The sequence below is a fragment of the Spinacia oleracea genome, chromosome 5 (assembly GCF_020520425.1).
Source record: "Spinacia oleracea cultivar Varoflay chromosome 5, BTI_SOV_V1, whole genome shotgun sequence".
Taxonomy (NCBI): Eukaryota; Viridiplantae; Streptophyta; class Magnoliopsida; order Caryophyllales; family Amaranthaceae; genus Spinacia; species Spinacia oleracea.
The window spans coordinates 4,921,545-4,931,201 of record NC_079491.1 but is presented as its reverse complement, the minus strand read 5'-3'; the positions used below and the strand labels follow the sequence as shown (position 1 = coordinate 4,931,201).

Sequence of the window (9,657 nt, the reverse complement as noted above, 5' to 3'; positions counted from 1 at the left end):
TGATCACACCTTATTTGTATAGCTTTTTTAACAGAAAATAGATGTACATGTTAGAATATCAAAACAAATGCTATATAATGAAAAGGTAAAAAATTAATTTCCACACTTTTTTTTTGGTTTTCATTATAGTCATGGACGATGATAAAGGTCGCAAGTTGCGACAACATTTAGTTGTCGCAATCTTACGTGTCGCAGTTTAATTGGTACATATAAGCGCCACGTAGGCTATGCGTCATCATAATATTTTTATTATTAATTCAATATTTCTATTACGAAAATATGTATATAAGGTAGTCGATATAAAAAAGGAAAAAAATTAGAATATTAAGATTTTCCAACCTTTTTTTATAAGGTGTATAATAAAAAATATAAGTTAAATATTTTAATTTCCAATTTAAATCATGACACATAAGCATGCCATGTCATCATTGTGACACGGCTTGACACGGCTTAAAGGTCGCATGTTGCGACCTTTATCATTTTCGTTCATTATAAGCGAGCACAGTGTACACCAAATTAATTAGGGTTTAATGGTTGCTTCAAACAAAAATAATGTAGTGCTCATTCGATATCAGGGCCAGTTTCCAATTTTGGATTCTATGAATGAACTAAAAATCATCATATTGATAGTAAAAATGTTGATTTTAAAATTTGGCAACAAAAAAATGAAAACTACCTTGTACGGAGTATAAAACTGGAAACAAAAAATGATAACGAACAGACCCTTGACAATTTGATTTTTTTTTTTTAAAAAAAAAATACTCAAACTTGATCCCGGAATTCAAACAAAAACCACATAATAAGAATTATCAGAAAATATTAGGTATACAATAGCACGGAAGCATGGTTTTTAAAAGAGAAACGTTACACGATAAATAACAATCACTAAGAGTTTATAAATATCGCGTTAATGGTTTGTATGTAGCCTTTTAGATTGCTTATACTTCGGTATCAAAAGTAGTCTACAAGAAAGAGTTAGAAGATTAAGGAATTTACCTAGAAAAAAAAAGGAATGGGAGTATTGCACGCCGATGAATTGCACGGTGATAAGATCAATTTTATTGGTGCCTGTATTTAAATGATAGGGCTGGACAAGAATCACCTAGTTATCCAAGCCCATAATGGTTTTTAAATATTTGCTATTGATTTTAATGGGCCGGAATATATTCACTTAGGTCTCATTCTATTTACCTTATCTTTGGATCATAAAAAAATATCAGATCAGAAAAGGTAAAAAAACAATTCAATAAAACACTCAGACCAAACTTTATTAGACCAGACCAGGAAAAATCGGAACATACAAAGAAACAGACTAGACCCTATCAGGTAGGCCCGGCAATAAAGAGGTCCATTAGGATCTCCAGCACAGGGCCCCAAAAATTTGAGGCCCAAAAAAATAAAATTTGGCTCAATTATAGGTTATATACTCCGTACGTCTCAGATTAGTCGTTACACTTTCCTTTTTCGGCCGTCCCAAATTAGTTGTTACACTTCTGAATTAGGAATGACCCCATCATTATTATATTGTCTCTCTTCCCACTAATTTTTTTTTGTCCCCACATAATCTCTCATTCAATTAAAAAAAATACCCACTTACAGTGTAACAACTAATCTGGGACAGAGGGAGTAGTAAAATGCGTAGATAAATGATACTAAATTGACTCTGGATTAGTGGTGTAACCTTCTTTAATTAATTCATAGGTCGTGGGGCAAACTGATGGTGCTAAGCTGATAAAGTTATATCCAGACTATTCTGATTGGTTTTGGCCGCCTCCTTCCTGGCTTCAGTCACTTAGGTAAATTTGAACTTCTCAATTTCACTAACAACTTTGTAAAAACTTTACATTTTTATTAGCTCTCATCTGACTCTTCCCCCTCATTTTCAACTTTAGATTATTACTGTCAAGTTCATTTGGGTCTTTTGAATGCTTGGATTCCAGAAAGTTGTTGGAAGTAAAGCTTGAAAAAAATTTCACCCGATGATCATCGGGCGTGCGTACAATGTGAAATTGCGAGTAATACGACCGATCGTGCGAATGACTCGTAATACTTTACTTGTGGGCGCCCGATCGGGGGAATGGAAGTTCTTTTGGTTTGATAGACGCGGGCCCGACCTTTGGCTAAAATCTTCATCGGAATGGCTAAAAAAGCATGTTTTGAAAAAAAGTGCAATTTGGAGGACATCCCTGAAGTCTTTGAGGCGGAATAAAGAAGCAGCAACTATGGCCAATAAACAATGTGTGATCATGCAAACTATTGACCCCATCCCACCTAAACCTAAGTTTATTTAAATTCATCTTTTATACCCTGAACTTGAACCTATCCTTTCTTGGAGAAACCCCTACCCAAACAACAAGAAACAGACCACGTACCTGAGTCTATTAAACGCGCCCGAACATCAACCGAACCTACCAGATCTGGAGTGGTCTTGTAAGCCTTCATCTCTACCGTATGGCCTCTAATAGATATAACATACAACACCCCCACGACTAATAGCCAAAATCTTACCCTTCCAGAAAACAAGGTCATCATAAGATTGTGAAGAATCATTCCCAAACCAACTTCTGAACTTCAACTTGCCATCGCAAGATTGTAAAGCAGCTAAAAACCCTCCATGATATAGAATAATTAATGTGAAGTCTTTTATGGAGGAAACCGCTTGAAACTTAACCACCTTCAAAGCGTCGTAGAGCAGCGATGATTCACGGCGGTCCGATTCAATAGAAGTTAAGCAGTACCCGCTACGAACCAGTAAAAAAATTGACGTAGCGAACATCAATCAATTTGGGGAAATCGGAATTTTGAATAGGACGCCTAGAAAGAGGTTCAATAACACGGAATTTACCCGTAATAATTTCTGATAGAAATTTGAGGACGCATAAAAAAGTTTTGATGGACCTGAATAATATAAAAAATTGTATTTTTTAACAAATTCGAGAAAACAATCATTTCATGTGAATGTGGGAAATATTCTTTTTAAGATTATGGGAAACTTGAAATATTTGTTCTCTACAATTCAATTTTCACTCCAGCGTGCTTACCTAAACATTTATTATTGTTATTATATACTCAATTTACTGGGTTGGTAACTCACTTTTTTAAATTATCCTATTAAATAATTACGAAATAACAAATTACATGAAATTAACATTTCCGAGAATAAAAATTAAATAATCGTTTACGAAGTCCATAAGAAGATGAAGTATGGCCGAAATATTTTCAAAACAAGTTAAATGATTTTAATTGAATTTGTTTTATGTCATTTACTACAGAAAATATTTAATACGAAGTATGAGTGATTAGTGTAGTAATTGTTTTTATATATCGTAAATGGTTTCATTTAATATATTAACTAGATTTTAGCCCGTGCGATGCACAGATTCTATTAAATTGTTATGTTTAAATAAAACTCATGTATATACCAATTTTATATTCTTTGTGTTAGATTAGATTAGTTTTTTATTTTGCATTGAATTTCATTTTAGATTTTTTTAATAATTATGAGAGTGTTTGTTTTTAGATGAAATTGTATATGCGTAATATTAATAATTAATTAATAAAAATATCTACGTGACACTTCATTACTTATCTACGTGGCACTCGACTTTTTAATTCAAAATTAATTTTGAAATCTTATTTTTCGTTGGCCGAAACCATTAGTTTTCCTACGTGGCGCTCTAATATTGGATTAATGTTTGATTTTAAATTGAATTTTATTAATTTTATTTTAGATTAATGTTTGATTTGGGATGAATTTTATTTTAGATTTATTTTTTAACTATCAGAGTGTTTGATTTTAGATGGAGTTGTATATATTAGTAATTAATTCATTAAAATATCTACGTGGCACCTTATTAATTATCTATGTGGCAATCGATTTTTTTAATTCAAAAATAAATTAGAAATCTTATTTTCCATTGGCCGAAACCATTAGTAATCCTACGTGGCGCTCTAATATTTCAGCAAATATGCCTATTGGATTAATGTTTGATTTTAAATTAAATTTTATTTATTTTATTTTAGATTAGTGTTTGATTTTGGATGAATTTTATTTTAGATTTATTTTTTAATTATAATAGTGTTTGATTTTAGATGGAGTTGTATATATTAGTAATTAATTAATTAATTAAAATATCTACGTGACACCTAATTCATTATCTACGTGGCAATCGATTTTTTTAATTCAAAAATAAATTAGAAATCTTACTTTTTATTGGCCGAAACCATTAGTAATCATATGTGACGCTCTAATAATTCAGCAAATATGCCTCTATATATATATATATATATATATATATATATATATATATATATATATATATATATATATATATATATATATATATATATATATATATATATATATATATATATATATATATTTGCACTCAAATGAGAAGGGAGCTTAAAATGAGAAGAATGAGAAGCAATCTTATGCGTTCAATGTAATTAGATCTGACAGCTCTAATCTCTGATTTTCGCGTTTTAGTAATGGCAAGATCGTAATATTGGAAAGAAATATGAACAAATATATTCCGCTCTCCCGATTTCCAGAAATGTGCTCCATTTTCTCTCTCCTTGTGCTTCACTTTCAGGAGCTCCTCCATTTTCGCTCTCCATCTCCTTCGTGATTCTCTCTCCTCCATTTTCACTCTCCCTTCGTGATTCTCTCTCGCCACCGCCACAGTCACCGTGTCCTCACCTGCTGCAACCACACCGCCGCCACCATCTCTACGCTGCCATCATATATGCTTCGTCTCCTTTATTGCAATTGGTGAGTGATTCTTTGCTAATTTATGAAATTGTAGGGTTATATTTTGAGTTTTATTACAATTTTGTTGAGATTTAATGTTTACTTCATGATTTATTGGTTAAATTGTTCTTTCTTTCTCTAATTGTTAATTTAGGTCGAATTTTGGTGCAATTAAGTAGTGTTGTGATTGATTTTTGCAGTATGTCGAATTTTGGTGCAATTAACTCAAATTGGATAGTAAATTAAAAGTTTTTTTTATGTGTTTATGACTATGAAGATTTATGATTTCTTATTCAGTTCAATTTTATTGGTCACAGTTCATGGGATTGCAGAATAATTCGAGAAAGGAAGGACCTGAGCAGGAGACCAATTCCTCAGAGAATTTAAGCTGGAAGTATTTTGCAGCAGGTAATATTTGAGTGGGATTCTTTCTTCTTATTAGCTTATATATATACACATGGATCCTTTGAGTGGTTCTTAGACACTTCACACAGTTGCTTAATTTTACAAGGAGATTTTGTTTGACATTTTTGTTACTGGAATCTTTTGTTTGAAATTTTACAAGATGAATGCATCGGTTTAGAATCTTTGGATTGACAGATCAGATGAATGTATTAGTTACTAGAATCTTTTTCAGTGCTACACTGTTAGTATTGTTAGTTTGTTATTGATAGACTACACTGTCATGGTTCCTACTATACTTATCGTTGATGAAATCAGTAAGAAATTATAAACTTGAGAACTACTTTTTACAGTTGCTCAGAAAGGGTTTTAGCTATAATACTCTTTTACATGACAAGCAGAGATTCCGTCATACCCTCCACCATTAGATTAATCCACACAGGCAGAAAATTTTAGATTATGTAGATTTTTTCTTAGAAAAAATGTGTAGCAACATTTTTCTCTTTTAACCAAAAGACGAAGCTGTCAAGCTGAACAACATTTTTTGTGATGCCTTAAAAATACGACTTGCTAGCCAAATAATCACATGTTTTAGTAGAACAGAAACATGTAAGAGTAACTCAAATAATCCTGATAATGATACTTACTGATATATGTAGTTTTTCAACGTTAGGACAACTTCGAATTATGGCAACAACACAGGACAGTTCCTTCCAGGAGTGAAGAGCTGTTAGCCACAAATTCGTGACATGTGTAAAGGTGGTCACAGGAAGAATTGTTGATACACCACCTGCAACCAACATCTTTGATCCACAATGCAGATCGAATCAAGATTGAATGTTTTCATTAAAGTTGAAATAAAACATATACAAATGGAAACGAGCAAGAAAGGATATCTGAACTGACCTTGATAAAGTACCTTGTAAAACAAAGATATTCAAGTTTACAAGGAGTTGCAAGAAATTGGATCAACTCTTGTGTCCTTGTCTTATTAGGATTCTGAACCAGTTTGGCTAAAAAGATTGAAACTGACAGGAGACTTTCAGAACCATTGAGACAGAGAGACTGACACGTTCTAGAGATGGCCGGACAAGTACTTGAGCTTAGGTGCATTGATAACTAGACATGGTAATTGATGGTACAATAGTTGCAACAGGAGAATCTAGTGACTGGGATCCAAAATTTTCCTGTAGATGCATGGAATGATGAGTGATAACCACACCCTTTCATGTCATCGCAGAAGGGCATGAAAGATTGGCAGCCATGATCTCAGGTATACCTTGCTGTTGTTTTTGTCAACTTGGACCAGCATTGACTTCTGGCCTTGTTGGTTCTTATGTTGTTGTTGCTGTAAGTTTTCGAATTATTTTGATTTACTTTTTTTGGTTTTTGTTTTACTTTTGTTGATTCTATTTAAAAACACTAGCCTACTATCTCAATAGGTAGAGCATTGTGCAAATGCACAAAAGATGTGGGTTCGAATCCCACGTAGGTTAATCTTTACTTTTTGCTCATTTTTAAAATTTTAAAGTTCGGATTTGTTAAAATTGAAAACTTTTGCTCATCGTGTCTGAATGAGCAAATAAATTTGCTCATTTTTTTTATAGTTTACCCAAATGAGCAAATATTTTTGCTCATTTTTAAAATTTTAAAATTTGTGTTTGTTAATGTTCAAAACTTTTGCTCATTGTGTCTAAATGAGCAAATATTTTAAAATTTCAGATTACTTAACATTCAAAAAATTTGCTCATTTTTTTTTAATTTACACAAATGAGCAAATACTTTTGAATGTTTTCAATGGGTTGAAGATGGATATGGTGTCTTTTTCCATGGAACTTCAGGCTTCAAATTCACTAGAAGAGCAGCTTATGGGAGCTCGGATCCTTCGAAGCTTTGCATGGAATAAGCGGTTTTCTGATGACACTACAGAAAATAGGAATCACTTCCTCAGCAGTTGAAAGATTAGTAGAGATGTTGAACTGGAAGGACTATGAAGAAGAGGATATCAGACAGTCGGCAGCAGAAATCTTGTCAAAACTAGCAGGAAAAACAAAATTCCATTCGAGTTGCAGGAATTCCTGGTGCTTTGGAATCGATTTCATCCCTTCTTTATGTTAGCAAGACCTCAAATTCAGCACTCGATGAAGCTGGTGAGAAATGTATTATTGCTGATCATGAGCATTATGGTTTCTGGACATTCAATCATCTAGGATTACTACTTCTCAAGAAGCTTGCTCGAGACCATGGCAAGTGCGGGAAAATAGGGAATACAAGAGGTCTCTTACCGAAAATCATAGACTTCACATGTGCTGAAGGGAGGTTATTGAAGGATGATCATGTCGCAACATCTCAAATTCAAACAATAAAGAGGTCCCTGCAAGTTATAAAAATGCTAGCGAGTACAACAGGTAGCACAGGGAAACAGCTTCGTAAAGAAATTTCAGAGATTGTTTTCACATTCAACAACATTAGAGACATACTAAGGCATGGAGAGAAGTATCTTGATCTGCAAAACCTCGGGATTTAAATACTAACAAGTTTAGCAATGGAAGATGACGCGATAGAAAGGATCGGAGGCACATGACGAATTCTTAAGGAGTTGCTCAATATATTCTTCAAAGATGGGATGCCTATAGCTCAGGTACATGTTAGAACTGCAGCTGGTGAAGCATTATTCATGCTCGCATTGGAGAGCAAGCAAAACTGTAACTGTATCTTGAAACTAGGCGCGCTACAGAAGCTTGTCAAAGCACTAGAAATTCCACTTGTTCGTCTAAATGCAGCAAGGATTTTAAGAAATCTATGCACCGATAGTCTGGACGATTCTTCCTGGAGTTAAGGGGAGTTACTGCAGCAGGGAATTGAAACAGGGCATGACAGAATTCAGATGCGGTATTACACCAAGGGCATTCATCTACATGGAGCATATGGCGCACTTTCAGTAGCACGCAAACAGCAAGTGAAGCAGTACAAGTTCTCCAGAGAAAGTGATCGAAGCAATACAAGTTCTCCAGAGGAAGTTAACCCAACAACCTGTTATTTGCTAGCTTAACTTGACAGTTTCTTATACAACAGGTATACCAATATACCATACCATAACTCACAAGGTGGCAAACATGCTAATTCAATAAGGAAGAACTAAAGAAACAGAGGAAGTACTCTACAAAGCATTCAGGTATACCAATATTTTCTCATTTAGAAACAATGAGCAAAATTTTAAAATCCGAACTTTAATATTTGCTCATTTAGACTCAATGAGCAAAAATTTTAAATAGAAACTATAATATTTGCTCATTTAGACACAATGAGCAAAAGTTTAAAGTTCGGATTTTAATATTTGCTCAATTATACACAATGAGCAAAAAATTTAACATCCGAACTATAATATTTGCTCATTTAGACTCAATGAGCAAAATTTTCAAATCGAAACTATAATATTTGCTCATTTAGATATAATGAACAAAAGTTTAAAATCCGAACTTTAATATTTGCTCATTTAATCGAAACTATAATATTTGCTCATTTAAAAACATCGAGTAAATGTTTAAAATCCGAACTTTAATATTTACTCATGTAGACACAATGAGCAAAAATTTTAAAATCCGAACTTTAATATTTGCTCATTTCGAAACAATGAGCAAAATTTTAAAATTCGAACTTTAATATTTGCTCATTTAGACCCAATGAGCAAAAAATTTAAATGGAAACTATAATGTTTGCTCATTTAGACACAATGAGCAAAAGTTTAAAGTTCGGATTTTAATATTTGCTCATTTATACACAATGAGCAAAATTTTAACATCCGAACATTAATATTTGCTCATTTAGACTCAATGAACAAAAATTTCAAATTGAAACTATAATATTTGCTCATTTAGACACAATGAGCAAAAGTTTAAAGTTTGAATTTTAATATTTGCTCATTTAGACACAATGAGCAAAATTTTAACATTCGAACTTTAATATTTGCTCATTTAGACTCAATGAGCAAAAATTTCAAATAGAAACTATAATATTTGCTCATTTAGATATAATGAACAAAAGTTTAAAATCCGAACTTTAATATTTTCTCATTTAGACCCAATGAGAAAATGTTTAAAATCCGAACTTTAATATTTACTCATTTAAAAACAATGAGCAAAAATCTAAAATTGAAACTATAATATTTGCTCATTTAGACACAATGAGCAAAAGTTTAAAGTTCGAATTTTAATATTTGCTCATTTAGACACAATGAGCAAAACTTTAAAATCGGAACTATAATATTTGCTCATTTAGGCACAATGAGCAAAAGTTTAAAATCGAACTTTAATATTTGCTCATTTAAAAACAATGAGCAAATGTTTAAAATCCAAACTTTAATATTTGCTCATTTAGATACAATGAGCAAAATTTTAAAATCCGAACTTTAATATTTGCTCATTTAGACACAATGAGCAAAAATATTTTAAAATCCGAACTTTAATATTTGCTCATTTAGACACGATGAGCAAAAGTTTAAA

At 32.4% G+C, this 9,657-nt stretch overlaps 1 pseudogene; it reads left to right on the top strand.

Annotated features, from left to right (window-relative positions):
• The first annotated feature begins 5,073 nt into the window (after positions 1-5,073).
• Positions 5,074-7,994, top strand: LOC130460805 (uncharacterized; annotated as a pseudogene).
• Positions 7,995-9,657: the final 1,663 nt, after the last annotated feature.